This window comes from Agelaius phoeniceus, chromosome 5, assembly GCF_051311805.1.
Source record: "Agelaius phoeniceus isolate bAgePho1 chromosome 5, bAgePho1.hap1, whole genome shotgun sequence".
NCBI lineage: Eukaryota > Metazoa > Chordata > Aves > Passeriformes > Icteridae > Agelaius > Agelaius phoeniceus.
Window position 1 is genome coordinate 5,564,381 of NC_135269.1, and position 16,272 is coordinate 5,580,652.

Here is a 16,272-nt window from a genome sequence, read left to right on the forward strand (position 1 = left end):
TACAACCTGTTGACCAGGGGCAGACCACACCTAGCACAGCAAACCATCACCTTACCAAGATCACTCATTTTAATAGAGGCCAGGTTGGAAAAAGATGACAACACTCTTTCCAGTTTTTGGAAGCACCTGCTCTCTAACTTTATTGATAATCTTTACTCATAAGGTTGTGAGCTTGCTCATCAGTGTTTTGTTTTGTGGCTGACAGGTCAGGTTTGCAAAATGTTTCCACTCCCATATTAGTAAAAAAATAAGCATGAAGCAAAGTCACTGCTTCATTTGCCCTCAGCAATGGCATTCTCCAGCTGAAAACAGCACATTATCCCTTTCCTCAAAAGCCATAATGTTTTTGTTTCCCACAAGTCAGACAACTAAAAAGTTGCTACTTGTCTGTAGCAAAAATGCTACAGGAACACTGTAGAAACAGCATCCACATCCACAGAATTGTATCAGTCTAGGATCAAAAAAAGTGGTGCATCATCTTTCAGATTCCTTCTTAACAACCAAAATTCAAGGAAAAGAAGCAGATGCACCATAACTAGACTGCATCCAATTTATGCCAATTAGAAGCAGATTTAGTCAAGTGGCTGAAGTTCCACATAAAACCAGGTAAGGCTACTTATTAACTACTTCACTTCCTTAATGCAATAGCCAGAGAATAATTTTGGTTTTAAAAGACAAATACTGTTGAGAATTAGGAAAAGCTGATGTGAACATTTAGTCTTCTCTACATTTAGTGCCACTCCTTCAGATATAAATTTATTTCCTGGTAACATAGCTCATCTTGAATTCTGAAACAAGACCAAGGACACTGATATCATAAGACACCAGTGATGCAATTTAAAAGCAGAAATGTTAAGTTAATATTTTACTTTCTACTGTCCTATGACTAAGGAAAGATTTCAAAACACCCAAGCCTCCTTATACTGAGAATACTGTGAAAATGAAGTAGGGCTGTAGCTTGAACTCAAAACACACCTGCAGGTCCAAGACTAAGAGACTCACACAAAATGTCATCTTGCTGTGGTTTCTTTGACCAAAACACTTTCTGCTAGTACCACTGTGTTCTCCACAGAGGTTTTTACTGCAGTGTGTGGTCTAACCAGTACAGCTATCCCAGTGTAAATTCTAAGACTGAAACAGTTTAAGATCATGAACATGCTCATGTTAACTTACAAGTAATCAGGAAACATTCTGTGAATATACATGTTAGATGTCTTCCATGACTTAACACCACTTGTTGGTGCATTCAGACAATCATTTTGGAATAAGGATGGGGTGTGTGTATGTGTGTGATCCACATCTCCTTCAACTCAAAAAAAAAAAAAAAAAAAAAAAAAAAAAAACCCACCAAAAAAATCACCACACCTCAAAACCAGAAAACCCCCCAAACACACAATGGAATTGAAAAAAAATGCTGTAAATGAACTGGGCAATGAGGAGCACCTATCTTTTAATACTTTCAGTGCAAAAAAAATATTGTGTCCCTATTTGGAAGCATGTAATTGCCATCCACCCTTTGTAACAGAGCTACACTGCTTGCTAAGCACAATGAGGACTGGCTGTAACATTGGATTAGTGACAATCAGCACCAATACAGGAAAATAAAGATTATTTTTTTCTGTCAAAGTATTTACAGAAGATAATTTACAACATAAAACTCCCAACAACAGCAGATTAAGCAAAAAAATCCTCTGGGGAAACAGACACAAAGTTTACACTTACGAAAATCTCTTATTACAAAACAAGAATAAAGGCTTAATTTCACATAAACAGAAAAAGTTGAAATTAGACACCCAGGTTGCCTTAATCATGTGCAGAATGCAGCATTTACTCTAATTATGAAATTCACAAAAGAAAACACAGCATTATGTGAAGCACTCCCAGTAAGCAATGCTGGATGTACCTCACAGTTAAGCACCACTGGCTGCCCTCCCACCCACACAGCTCCCCACAAGGCAAGGTTAGGCAGGATTGCTGCAGGGTCATTTACTCCTGCTCAAGAGCCTGGAGTCATAAGAGGGTCAGCAACACCCTTCCTAGACTTGCAAGTGACCTGCAGGGATGTGGGGACATGGAACGAGGGGAAACCATATCCATGGAGCCCTGTGAATGCAGCAATGCCAGCAGGAGCCCCTGTGCTCCCATTGAGCCGCAAGGCCAGGGCTGAGGTCCAGCAGGCTTCTTGTAAGAACCTCAGCTTTTATGCAGTTCAGCTGTGACAGCAGCTCTTCCACCTGCCCAGATGCCATTTACTTGTTTACCTTGGTGTGATTTAACCTCTAGTTATATTCCACAGAAAGAGGAATTTACAGTGGTGTTGAGAAATACTGGCCCAGCGTGCCAACAGTGGAGAAGCAGGATGCAGTGCACAGGAGCACAGGCATGGGATATGCAACAGGACACAGCCTGGCCACCAGGACACCCCACTGCTCAAGAACCCATTAATGCGCAGTTAAAAAATGCAGACCTGCAGCTGGGCAAACCTGGCTTTAGGGGTGACAAAGAAATTGTACCTCACATACATAAAGCGCACTATATATAATAAATTCAGATACAACCTGAAGCTTTAGACCAATGAAGAAAGAAAAGAGGAATAAAAGCCTATTAGCAAAGATACCAAGGAAACTCAAGTGGATCCTAGAGAGAGGAAAAAGAAACAGGCAACATCCAGATCATACTCCCCCCCAACAAATGACTCCTAGGGCTGATAACCTCTGTTACCCTCTCCAGCAGTCCAACGCTGCTGATCTAAAGACCCAGAGCACCAATGGAAGGGTGAAAATAAATCACAGAGACAGAAACCAAAAAGTCCATGTGTTACAATTTTAGCTGCATGTGGCAACATTTTCATGTATGTAACTGCAACATTCTTCTTAGAATCACTAGTCAGACTTCAGAAAGAAAAACTGTTAAGATTTCCATTGTAGCAGCAGTAAATTCTTGGCCATACCTGCACACATGTCACTTTTATAAACAGACACATGCAAAAGGGGCACTTCCTCTTTGACCACAAACAAGAACATAACTGCAAAGCTGAAGGAATGCAAGACTCCATCCATTGTTGTCTTCAAAGTGTTACAGGAAAATTACAATAGAATAACAAGGTCTGAAACAGCCCCAGGAAAAGCAACCAAATGGGCCACCTGAACTGGCAACATCCTCTGCCCAGAGAGGGAACTCTGTGCTGGGGTGACCTGTCAGTGTTGTTTTGCACCTAAGAGCCTTTCATACACATATACACATTCCTACCACAGCACCTAAACACAAACCAGTGAGCCTGGCATTCACTGCCTGTGCTTTCTGTCTGCAGAAAGAATCTCTAGATATCACAGCAGACACTCCATTGCTTTAAGAAACTTTAAAAACAGGAAGGAAACATGGCCAAGTCGATAAGCCTTCACAAACCTTAGAGTAGGAAGGGTAGGAATTTCAGTTGATTTCCTGGACAAGGGCCCAGACAAGGAACACGAGCAGAAAGCAAGAACTGGGTCAGCAAACTACTGAATAGTTATATGTCCTAGTTTCCAAATACTTACTGAAGGTACTCTTGAACAACTGCATCTGTAAGGGGTGTTAATACATGTAAAACTACACAGATAAACTGTTCTGCAAAGAAGTAAAAAATACCTTAGGCTGACAACACCTACTGTCAACGGAGTTAGCAAATAAAGGAGCTCTTTCTAGGATGAGATTGTTCTCTCTCTGTAAGAAAAATAATCTAATGTAATTTTGATGTGAAGACAAGCTACTGTATCAATGGGTGTGACCAAGATGCAACACAGGTCTTCAGATTCACCTGATGTGCACAGAAAGACAGACAGACAGAAGACACAGGCCAAGCTTCCCAGCAGAGACTGAGAGCTACATAGAGAAGCCAGCCACTAATTTGTATGCCAAAGATGTTCTCAGCTGAGTCCTCTGGCTGAGAACTCCATACAGGGGGCCAAACAGAGCAAACGCATACAGAGCAAAACCACTGCCTTACCCACTTGTATCCCCAGGTACACCATCATGGAAAGCATAAAAGGCTCTTCCAGCATTGACAGTACAGTAGTGGCACACATGATTTTGGAAAAAAAAGGAGACACTGCCAGGCTGTAAGTCCTAAGAAAGTCAATAAGCAGTGCTGTGAATTTAATACATGAAAAAAAGCAGAAGGAAAACCTTGGAAGACCTTCAACCTGCCCAGATAACCAGGCAAGCCCTGACCTATGCAGATAAGCAAGCAGCTGTAGCTAAGTAAACAAGTAAGAAATGAAACAAGCCTTGAACTTAAGAAATACAAAATCCAGTATCTATTTTTAATATGCGTTAGTTAATGTGTAATATTTTGTAAGTTTTACATTTTACACATTTACTAAGTTATTTGAGAGAAGGTTTTGTTTGTCACAGGAAAGAAAGCTTTATGTGGAACCAGAGGTGACCACTCGAAACTGCAGTTAAGATTTCAACAAAGCACAGGTTTCCTAACGTTTGTGTCTACAACAGCACCACCCCAAACAGCAATAAGAAACATGAAGATCCCAACCACTGCCCATCAACCAAGGTAAGGTCACACAGAGTTAGCAGATCAGCCTGGGTGACCTCAAACACAAAAAATTCATTTTTGACACAGCGATAGGCAAACCTTGGAACATTTTGCTACAGAATGAGGATCCACAAGGAAAATGGACAAATATGCAGTGTAAATCCATCAAGCACATGAAGCCACCTTTAGCTCTAAAAATCCCTCTGAATACCAGTGCATGTCTGTTTTAAGTTGCTTGCACATTCCTGCTTAGAAGCTATTTTCTTCCTTGGGGAAGGACATCCTCACTAAAACCTCTCTAAAATAGAGTTCTCTCTGAGGAAGGACAGCAAAGGGCCTGATGCATACTAACAAAATAAAACAGGAAGGAAGTCAAATTATTATGAGACAGAAAACAAAAACTGTGTAGAAGAAAGGATGAGGGCTGAAACAGAGAATTTCCTAGGGACAGCAGGCAAAGCACCCTAAGAATACCAACAGGAATCCAAGAAGCCAGCAGGCACTACCCCGAGAGCCTCTGGCCGGGGTCTTACATAAGAGGATAAGGGGGAAGAAAAGCCCTGTGGCTGCCAGGTTTGTGCCTCCTCCCCTGAATGGCCAGCTTGGCTGGGTGGCCCTGCAGCTTGGCCAGGTTTCAGACTCAAAGGGTACAACCAGAAAGGTCAGGGACAGAGCACAGTCAGAGGCTCAGTTAGAGGTGCTGCGACCTGGCACACGCGGCAGCCTCATGTCAGGATTTCATCCTGAGTGACCTGTGCCATGAACACAGCCAGGCACAGCTCCCACACTGCCCACAGCCTGCTGAGCACAACCAGCCCAAAGCTGCTGGGTCTCTCTGCTTCGGGGAGCATCCTGTCACTTTGAGCACGGGTGACACACAGGGGGAGGAAAACTGAGCGAGTGAAGCACCAGAACATAAAGATGTTTCTGCAGCAGGGCTTGGAGGCAGGGTGGGTATCACACAGCCTGCTTGGATTACACACAAGAGGGTGCTCAGAGAGTCTCAGGAGGCAGAAGGCTAAGCAGCAACTCCACTGTGAAGGCAGAATCCTGAGCCAGAGGTAGTTTTACTAGTTTATATTATATCTCCCCTGGAATTTCAAGTTTCAATGAAATTAACTTGCTTTTTTCCAGAGACTTGAAGAAATCAGAACACTCAGTATGCCCTAATTTTTGTTCTTACATACAGATTAGATAAAATCTGTTAACTATGATTTTTAACTTCTTTCAGAGATAGTGTTTAAACTGTCACACAGCAATTTGATGTCACTGATTTCCACTGACGAAAGTCAGAACAGTAGGTGCAAAAGGAAAAGAAAAAACTAACCAAAAAAACGCCACCCCATACCAAAAAAAAAAAAAAAAAACCACCTAACTGACAAAACTGAAAAACAAATAAATTGAAAAATTCATTGCTACAGTTTTCCTCTTGAAGGGGAAAAGAATGACATATTCCAGTCCTGTCTCTGACTGGTTTATATTCTCCTGCAGCTCACTTCAACAATCAACTCCAATCTGGAAGCCTCACTTGTCACACACTGTCACCCTGTTACAGAAACATTCAAATTTCTCATAAGCCTCATTTCTGAGAAATACAACAGAGAACAACGAAACAGACAGATCTTGTACCTTCCACATGGAGCAACACACAGCAGTTATCAAAACCACTGCAATAATTTTCCCCAACACACCTGCTCTCTTGACAAACAGCTGTGCTACCTGTGAGGAAGGCAGCCTCAAATTCCTCCCTGGCTCTTGATATTTGTATTCAAGCTTGGGAAGGTTACAGTCCAAGATTCCTACAAGAAAGATGTGTAATCAACATGAAGGCTGTTTCTCCAAGAAAACAAAACTAATTAATTTATATAGAGAGGGAAAAACATCCAAAGAGTATGTGTCCTATGCAGCAGCTTGTAAACATTTACATCACACTGGATGACAAAATGCATGCATTCATCTAAATTAACACCCTTCCATTTTTGTAGGCTCACTCACCCAGATAACTCTGACTTAAACTCCACACAGTTACAGCTAAATTGCATAAAGATGCATCAGCATAAAACCAAGGAAAGCAGGAAATTTTTAACCATCTCCACTATATCATTCTCTACAAAATGTTCAACTTAACTCCAAATACCATATCTTATCCAAACTCTCTGCCAAACAAATCTCTGCCTCGGTACTTGTTAAAGCTGATTTATTAATGTCAAATACATTAATCTGCATGTTAATCTGCCTCAGGTCACTTGAACTTAGTGAAAAGGGACCTTTGTCAAGCCATATAAAATGTTGCTTTTGGTCCACATGGGAGTTTGAAATCAGAGCTTGGGAGAGATCCTCTACGACATAAATATTATAGCACAAAAACAGCAAGGAACGCAGAAGACTTCCTGTAATCCATTTCCATTTTCTCTGCTTCACTTCATGGCATGTTGTTAAAGGCTAAAAATTTCCCTAAATGAAGGCTGAGTTTATCTTAGGATCCTGTGTCACTGGAGTTGTAAAGCACCAGCATGACAGCTTCAATCTGACATTCATTGCACTCCAGTGGAGGAGGGAAGGCTTGTAATTTATACAACCTACTTCATCCATACTGCAAGTAGTACACCAGCCAGAAAATCTGGCTCCAACATTACACACACCACATTATGTACACTGAGTGCTGGTAATATTTCTATACAAAGCCTCACATCCAACAGTTTAAAACCTCCCCAGTTGCATGGCTTCCTTATTCAACATTTCCAACAGAAAGCAGAACTGGTTTTCACTAGCAGACCACTTGCTTCCTAATATAATCAATTCTCTAGACAACTTACCAGACCATCCAAGATTTCAGTACAAACAAATCAAAAGTTCAAAGATGAATAAAGACTGTTGGGCAAGCCCTGAAGAGAAGCAGTTTTAACATACACATCCTGCATGTTTGCTTAGCAACTGGATCACCATAAGCAGCACAATAAATTGGTACTGGTCCATCACCTGTCACATCCCCTGAAGAAGCAGTCTCAGATGCAAGCAGCAGCAATGAGTATAGTCCCCACCTTTCCTTTTTATGTTTGCCTAGTAATTAATTTTAAGTGCCAGCAATTCTCAATTGCTCCATCATTAGCATGACTAAATGTCATTCTACCATAGGAATTATGCAACTATGCTTTGGTCAACCCCAAATAGCACCACTGTTACCTGTGACTCTGAATGTCGTAACAAATAACATGCTTATGAACTGTTCATTTATTACAAAGACATTACTTCCATTACTGTCCAATTCACGAGTCCCTTGTGCTTCAAATGAGAAAGTGTTACCTCAAAACAGGATCTTCAAGAAGGAAGCAGAGCTTTAAGGAAGTTTTAATGTCTACAGGTGATAGCCTCTCAAAATGTAATGTGATTTCCAGTGGTAGTACAAGAGCTACTGGACACATCACACTTACTGCTAAAAGAACAGGAATGTGGAATTGTGCCTTTTCAAGGATGGCCTTAGCCTGCAGAAAACACTCATGTGAGTCTTGCAGGCAGATAAGCCCTCAGGCACTTGTATAATAATGAACTATTGAAGCAGAGCCAAGACATGAGTTTTCAGAGGAAAACAGTCATGGGTTCTGTGATCATGCTTTGTTTCTCACAATGACTTTACTGTGATGTGTAACAAGGGGCTGTTTGATCCAGTTAACCAGTCCAGAAAAAGTCAGCTGGAAAGGGCTTACAGGGAGGAATGAAAAACTAATGTGCTTTGAGAGCATCTTGTGCCACCTTTCCAACAGCATTTTAAGGCTCTGCTGCCCCCAACCCAACACGTGGCCTGGTTATTCACAGTCCTGCAGAGCTGTACTGCTGCATCAACCCTGACCTTATCTGGGTACTTGAGATTGTGGAGCATTATCTGTGACAGTCTTGTACGCCCCCTCCCTTTGCCCACACTGACCTGCACCCTGAAGTCCTTCCAAATCAGTTGGCACAACTGGCATTTTCAGCAGCATCACATGCTGCTGGGGTGTTTGGGACACAAACAGTTATGCCAGGCCTCTGAAACTTGGTCAGCTTCTCTTGCTGCCCATCAGGGATAAGCTTAACTTAAAATTGGGGTTGCCTTCAAGACAGAATACATCCTACCCTTAAACTCTAGAGCATAGGTTCAAGGCTAAATTAGAAGAGTTTTAGAGACAAAATAACTAAAACCAATAGACACCGCCTCAGATACTTTAGCAACAAGTCACTTCCTGCTGAATCAAAGATTTCTTTTGTAACCCAGAAAGTTTTAACATTTTATTATTGACCTTCTTTCTTTACAGTCCTAGTTGATATAAGAACACCAGAAGAAACACCTATGAAAAATCCTAACAGAGGGAAATGAGGCTTTAGCAAATCACACTCTGTGTTTCTGGGAGATGATCTAAAAAGAGAACAAATAATTGGTATGTATTTATATTTAAATAATAGCGTATTTATATTTAAATTTCCTCTTCTATACCAAAAATGTATTTGAAAATTGCCCCTTGAGAAATACCTTACAAATCAAGCCTAAGATACCTAGCAACTTCCTTCCCCACATTAGTGAAGCTCATAAAAAGGAAAGGATTTTTATAAGACAACTCTTATTGAACTATTTCTGTAATGCTGCAGATTTCACATGGTTGCCAATTATTAAAATGTCACAGAGCAGGAAGTCAAAGAGCAGTTGCACTTAACCATGGACATTAAGATAACCATGACACAAGCCTTTTTCAGCATCCTCCTTCTAGCTTGGAGCATATAAAGGTCAGGAAACCACTAAGTAAAGCTTTTGTTGACTTTGTTATGCTTTTCTCAACTCTCAGAACACTCACCTCAGAAATAATCCATTTCGTTCCCCACTGAAGGTACAGCAGGCAGAAAGCCAATAGTTGGCACTTTGTCACATAGCTACTTTAATAAAAATTATGAATAGGCTCTTACTTTTATTTCTACAATCATGTTCCATTAAAACAAAAAACTATTTGCCTAAAAGATTAATATTGAGAACAGTGCAACATTGCTGTGACCAGCCTTGCAATGCCATATGCCATTCTAGAGAATACACAGACACACAAATAATTCTTCAACTAACACAATTTGCAAAGCACATTGTTCTTCACAAGCAAATTGGCTGTATCATCTCATAACTTCTGGAGGTACCAGATTCCACCACCACTAACTTACCTCCACAGCTTTAGTATTTGTCTAAGTAATACATGCCCACAAATTCCACCAGCCATGGAGATACACACATAAATTAAAGCATTAGGGAAGAAAACAGAAAAAGTGAATCCTTCAGTTTACACCTGGGAATGGTAACTGCTCAGTCTCAGGAGCAGCCCACCAGGAAATGCAGTGCAGTGTTCTTCATGGCAAAACCATACCTAAGCTGTCAGCTGAGAGATGCTGAAATGCATGTGACTCTTCATCCCAAGCCCCACTAGCCAGCCACTTCCTTGTTCCAAATGCTGAAATCCCTCTCCCTGCAGCTAAAAGCCTGCCAGGACTCTCAGGACTGACACACAGCCAGGCTCAGCTACACTCATCTTTGCACTGCATGGCTTTTTCACACAGCTCCCACTGCTGCCCAGGAGATGTGGATACAGTTCTAGTACAGGCAAGAGTTAATCTTTAACTTATGGAATTTTACCACCATTCAGATTTAATCTAAGTAGCCAGAGTTGGTATTTGCTCTCAAAAACCGGCTTTTACTGCTATCCTTCAACTATCTCATTTCCATCACAAGCTCTGCATTTTACAATAAACAGAAACAATGGACAGACATATGGGATCTTGAAGTCCTTATCATGGTTACACCTCCCAAAATCTAGTATCACCTACCAAACAGTTTGAACAAGAAATCAAAGGAGCACAAGTAAGGGCCTTCAATGAAGTCTGTGGAATTACATGAAGAAAATATTTCCTATAGCAGGAAGGCCCATGGCTCGTTCCCTCAAGGAACAGCCTGTTACTCAAATATCCATAAACATCCAATTTACTAACACACACTTATGACAACATTTTGAGAAAAATCAAACTTGACAAGTAAAAAAAATCCATCAGTAAGGAGCTAAAACAGGAACCTTGCCAGAATGCTATCATTAAAACAGAGAAAAGCCCACTGAAGGCTCCTACCAGCAAAATTACCCTTATCATCTAGAAGTTGTAGAACTGCTTAACACATCCAGTGATCTCCTAAAAAATTCCACAGCACATAAATTGCCATCTTCTAGACCCAAACAGAGCAGCACAATTGACCTTGGCTTCAAACAAAGAATGGCAGTCTCTGCAATCCTCTAAGCAGATGGAACCAACATGCTGGAGGAAAAGAGCATTTAATTTGGTTAGGAAGGAGAAAAACTACATGAACAGATATGAGAAATTGCTTTTGGTGTACTTGTGATAAAGCAGCCTAGTGACACCTTATCTTTAAATATATGCAGATGATCTTTGAATATATGCAGATGATTAGAAAAACAGCCATTTCACAACAACAAACCACTCTGGCAGACAGCTGGACTCTCACAGGATCTACTCAAATGCATGCAACATTGTAACATTATGACATCTATATCTGGTGTACCTTTGGTTTTCACCATGAGGTGAGAAACATGAACATTTAGCATTTTGAGATTAAATACTAGCAGAAAGAAGATAATAAAACAGGGCAAAAAAACCAAAAAAGGAAGTAGCCTTTCCTGTAGCAGGTTTGCAATGCACTCAGATGTGCTGGCAGAACACTGAAATATCCACACTGAGTATTCAGATATGACTTTCAGCCCATTCTGCAAGTAAATTGTCTACTCTCTTGCCTACTGCTGTCTAAAGGTACCTCACAGCCAATGATTACAGCTCTGCCTGTTCCAACACTTCCCTCCTGTAAATAGTGCCTGACTATTTTCTGTTCTCACAAGGGCTTAATTAGTCCTGTTCACAGAGAGCTACAGCAGCTGGCACATCCCAGCAGACTCCAGAGCATTTTCACAGCTATTGAAATCCATCTGAACCATGCAGCAAATTTTTCTACACTAACAATTCTGTGTCCTGTGAAATTTACATCCACATATATGTTTGAAGAACCCTTTCTGCAGTCAATTTAACCACAGGACAGCCCTGAGATGTCCCAAAATCACTGACACACGTGCAGTTCACAGAAGTACAAAGAATCCTGCCTGGTCAGAAAAAGAGACCCTCTCCTCCACCAACAGAGCAGCAGAGACCTGCAACTCCAGAATACATGAGCAATCATGTTAAATCAGAAATCAAAATACTATTTAAACATATCATATTTGCTTTTCATATTTCTGAGCACCTTACCTTTGCCAACTCACTTCAAGTTCTTTGTTGTTTCTCAAATCAAGTAGCAACAGCATAAGCAGTGTGGCACCTCCTTTCCTGAGAGAGGCTGCCTGCTTATCACCTCACCAGCTGCCCCGTGCCAAGGTGGTGAGCAGCCCTCAGCAAACAGAAAGGCTGTCACCCTGTCCTGAAAGGGAACCTTCAGGCTCATCGTCAAGCTGGGCTAAGATTATATTTTTTTATGTCAAACCATTGAGACAAACTTTCCAGGAAATATACGTGATCACTGGGCAAGCTCAATTTTACAGTTACATGATGGTGAAAGTCTGCATCTCACACTCCACAACCCAGAAGGCAGGAGGTTGCTCTCTTCAAAGCTCTGTAACAGGAACTATGTGAAAACAACTCACCTCCCGCTTCCTATTAGCTTACACACTGACCTGCAACATCCTACTTCAACAGTCAAATGTTCCAGCAGTAGGAGCATATTCAAATAAACAAATGAAAGTTCAAAATGTTTTCAGGAATCAGTTTCCTGAAGAATCGGAGCTAGGATCTTATTTGTTTCCATATTCTTAATTTTTGAAAACCAGTTTCTTTGTTAAACTTCTCTTGACAGAGTGCTTCAAAAAGCAGAGGCAGACAGTCACCATGTTAAGCACAACCAGCTGAAATAAGTCTTGTAAGAAGACAAAGCATTTAAAACAAGTTCTCTCAGAAAACAATAGTTTAATAGTCCTCCCCTTAAACACTGTCCCAAACATTTTTTCCTAATCACCACCGTTATCTTGGGTAACGTCTTTTCAAATCTACCAACACCGTCTGTCAGAAAAGTCACTGAATGACTCAGACAGACACTTTCAAATCATAAACACTCAAAACTGCTATTTCCATTTCAGAACTACTTCTGTTCAAGATTTTGAATTGCTGATGGCATAATAATCCAACGACCTCCTGAAGTTTCCTTATCAAGATTTCCCCCATGCACAAATAGCATGTCCACTGACGAAAGCAAGCCTTGCTGCTCTGCACAGTGCCTTGGACAATATGGTTATGCAATCCAAAACCCAAAAAACTTGCAAAATTTTTAGTGCCTAATATTGAGTATCTTTTGTACATGAATGCTTGACACAGCTCCTTGAACATGCAACTGAAGACATGAGATAACAGCAGAGATCCCAGCATTAAAATCACTGGCATTACATGCCCTGCCAATTCCCATTACTTTTCCTTCATCACAGATCTACAGAAACGCTTGCCTAGAGCAAGCACAGGCTTTCCAAAGCTCAGCCTCCTAATCCTGTGTCCAGGAGTCAGGCTTTCAGTCTGAATCCCATCCACACTGCCAGAGCCACTGGTCACTAGCCTCTTGCCACACTCATAGCAATGTCACCAGCTCAACAGCACCGATTCAGGTCCATCAGGGGTATGGAGTGATGGAAAGCCCCATGGGTCTGGCTCTCTTGTCTCTGCAAGACAATTTAAGCTTCTATATGCATGGCATTTTAAATCTGTATTTGAGAATATACATATAATATATAAGAATCTGCTGGAGAAATTTTCACCATGAAAGGTTTTGCTTGAAGTACGCCAAAAATACACTCTTGTCCTTCACACCACGTTATGTTTTCAGATCTGATTTATGCTCAGAAAGCATCATTTTGAAAACCTGGGCTAGGTTGGGATGCAGCTTTTAGCTCCTCCATCACTTATTCTGATTCAGTTTTCCACATTAGCAACTATCCTCCATGGCTTTCACAGCAAAGCTGCCAACAACCTTATTCACAACCATATTTAGTTGTCAGCTCAGACAAGGGAATAATTTCTGTATTGTAGCAACTAATCTTACACTCCCAACACAACAATGACTTCCTTTAAGGTTGCCTACTAACACATACTTATAGTCTTCTTGCAGGTTTAAGTGTCACAGAACAGATGAAGTTCACACATTATTAATAAGTTATCCCTATAATGCAAACACCACAGCAGGAAATCATAACTGCAAGTGGCTGGCAACCCTACAGGAAAAGAAAAAAAAAGGAACTCATAACACAAACTTCCTTTCTCCTATAAACAAGGCTAGGTCACAGCCAAAGATAACAAGGAAAACTGGCCATGTTTCATGATCGTGCTGCACCCATAACTCCAAGACACAACGCCTACTTTTGTTGATCCCAAACATGTTTTCCTCTGTTACAGCAGCTACCACTGCTGTAACAGAGTAAATCTGAAGTAGTCTCAGTAAGGTTCTGCAGCAAACAAGCACCTCCACACTGAAATACTACAAAAAGGACTCTGAGGATTTTTACAATTCTGAGTGCTGTGCAGTACACAGCTCTTCACTGACTTCCAGAACAGACCTGTGAAGCCCAGAGCCAGGATGAAGCCAGAAATTCGATACTCCCTGACACTGACTACAGCAAGGGAGTGAAAACAGGAGTTTAAATTACACTCTAAGACACCAACTCAAAACCAGATTATGCCAAGAAGGCTTTGCCCAGAGGGCCTGGCTAGTTGCATAAAATTTGATCCATTTTTAAAAATACACAACACGGTAGTGATACACAAGACAATTCAGCCGCCTGAAAAGCTTCAATGCTGCATTGAAGAACACAAAGTTTCTTTAAAGGAGAGGTAACATCTAAAAGCTTTTCTGCTGTGACAATGCGTGATAGTTTACATACACAAAGTGACAAAGCCCGTAAAACAACAACAACAAAAAAGTTCTAATTTAATATTAATGGTTTTCTCAAAACAAATGCCCACACATCCACGGAAGCCATAAAATCATCTGACTTGTAAGGCTAAGACGAGCACAAGAAGAAACTAACACTGCTTGAAAACCCCGGCAAAGAACAACAGCTGTCATCTCTTCTTTGTTTTCCAGCCGATTACCATATGTTTCAACGTCTTTGTTGCTCATCCCAAGCAAACAAGAGAACACCTGATTCTCTCAGGAATAAAAAAAAAAAAAAAAAACAACAGAACTTTTTTAAAAGTTTCTTCTGATGCCACTTGAGAATACCCAAACTGTGCTTACCCTAATATCAAATATTTATATTACATTATCTACTGTCGGTAACTCCAGTGTTTATAGATACAAGCACTTAAAAACACTCTGCTGTCAAAAAGGGCTCCCATACTGTGCAAGCGGAGGAATTATTACTTCTATTGGCTCCGTAAGAAGCTTTCAGGCGCAGCAGCAGATTTCCCTGCCCTCACAAGCAACAAGTGCACGGAAGGCTATAAACAAGACCCACTTACGGTGCTCTTGACCCACTTAGCGCGCTCCACTGGCCCCAAGCCTCCTCCCGCAGCCGGCGATTCCCGGTGCTCCGCCGTGCCCCGAGCGCACTCGCTGCCTGAGGGCTCCGCTCGCCCGCAGGGCCCAGCCCGGCACGGCCCGGCGCGGCCCGGCCAGCGCCCAGCGCCCGCCTCCCGCCCCGCCAGCAGCGGCACCAGCGCAGGCCGCCCGCCCTCCCGCCCGCCCTCCCGCCGCGGGTCCCTCCCGCCGCCCCGAAGAGCGGCCGCACGCCCGGGCGGGCAGCCCCGGCCCCGCGGGCGGCGGCCGGGCCGCGCGGCCCCCGCGGAGCAGAGCGCGGCCGCGGCACCCCGGCGCTCGCTCACCTGGCAACGGCCGGCGGAGGTGCTGCCGCCGCCCCCGTCCCGCGGCCGCCGCTGCCGCCGCCGCCGCCCGCCCGGCCCGGCCGCCGCCTCCTCCGGCCCTACGGCGTCACCATCGCACGAGGCCGCCGCCGCCAATGCGGGAGGCGCCGCCGCGGCTGCGCGCCCGGGGCCGGAAGGACGCGCGGCGGGCCCGGGCCGGGCCGGGCCGCGCACGGAGGAGGCGGCGCCGAGGGCGCGCAGCCGCACCGGGAGCGGAGCGGGGCCCGGGACCGGGGTCATCCCCCCCCTTCCTCCCGGGAACAGATTCCTGGAATCCGTGGGGAAAGAGTTCTGAGATATCGGATCCGGCCTGTGGCCGGACACCACGATGTTGTCTAGATCATGTCCACTCTTTTCGTAAACACCCCCAGGGACCATGACTCCCCCGGCTCCCTGGGCAGCCCAATTATTTTTCTGTAAAGAAGTTCTTCCTCGTGCCCAACCCAAGCCTTAAGCTGGCACTTTATGACTGTGTGCTCTCGTCATGTCCCTGTTGCCTGGAAGAAGAGCCAGACCCCCACCTGGCTGCACCCTCCTGTCAGGGAGTTGTGAAGAACCACAAGGTCTCCCCTGAGCCTCCTTTAATCCAGGATAAACAGCCCCAGCTCCCTCAACTACTCCTTCTGTGTCCAGACTCTTCATCAGTTTCATTGCCGCAATATGGACTTGCTCCAGCACCAAAAAAGTTCTTCTGAAGTGAAGGGCCCAGAACTGGACACAGCACTCGAGGTGTGGCCTCAGCAGTGCCCAGTACAGGGGGACAATCACTGCCCTGCTCCTGCTGGCCA

At 43.2% G+C, this 16,272-nt stretch overlaps 1 protein-coding gene across 5 annotated transcripts in view; it reads right to left on the minus strand.

Annotated features, from left to right (window-relative positions):
• ADIPOR2 (adiponectin receptor 2) overlaps positions 1 to 15,604 on the minus strand; it is a 44,988-nt gene extending 29,384 nt beyond the window's left edge. The window contains exon 1 of one of the 5 annotated variants that reach the window (XM_054631957.2): positions 15,446 to 15,604. The gene's annotated coding sequence lies outside the window, so the exon portion shown is untranslated. Of the gene's footprint in view, positions 1 to 3,627; positions 3,647 to 3,985; positions 4,088 to 6,219; positions 6,243 to 15,082; positions 15,237 to 15,445 lie in introns of those variants that run through there. The other 4 variants (XM_054631956.2, XM_054631960.2, XM_054631958.2 and 1 more) reach the window with 4 other exon arrangements.
• Positions 15,605 to 16,272: the final 668 nt, after the last annotated feature.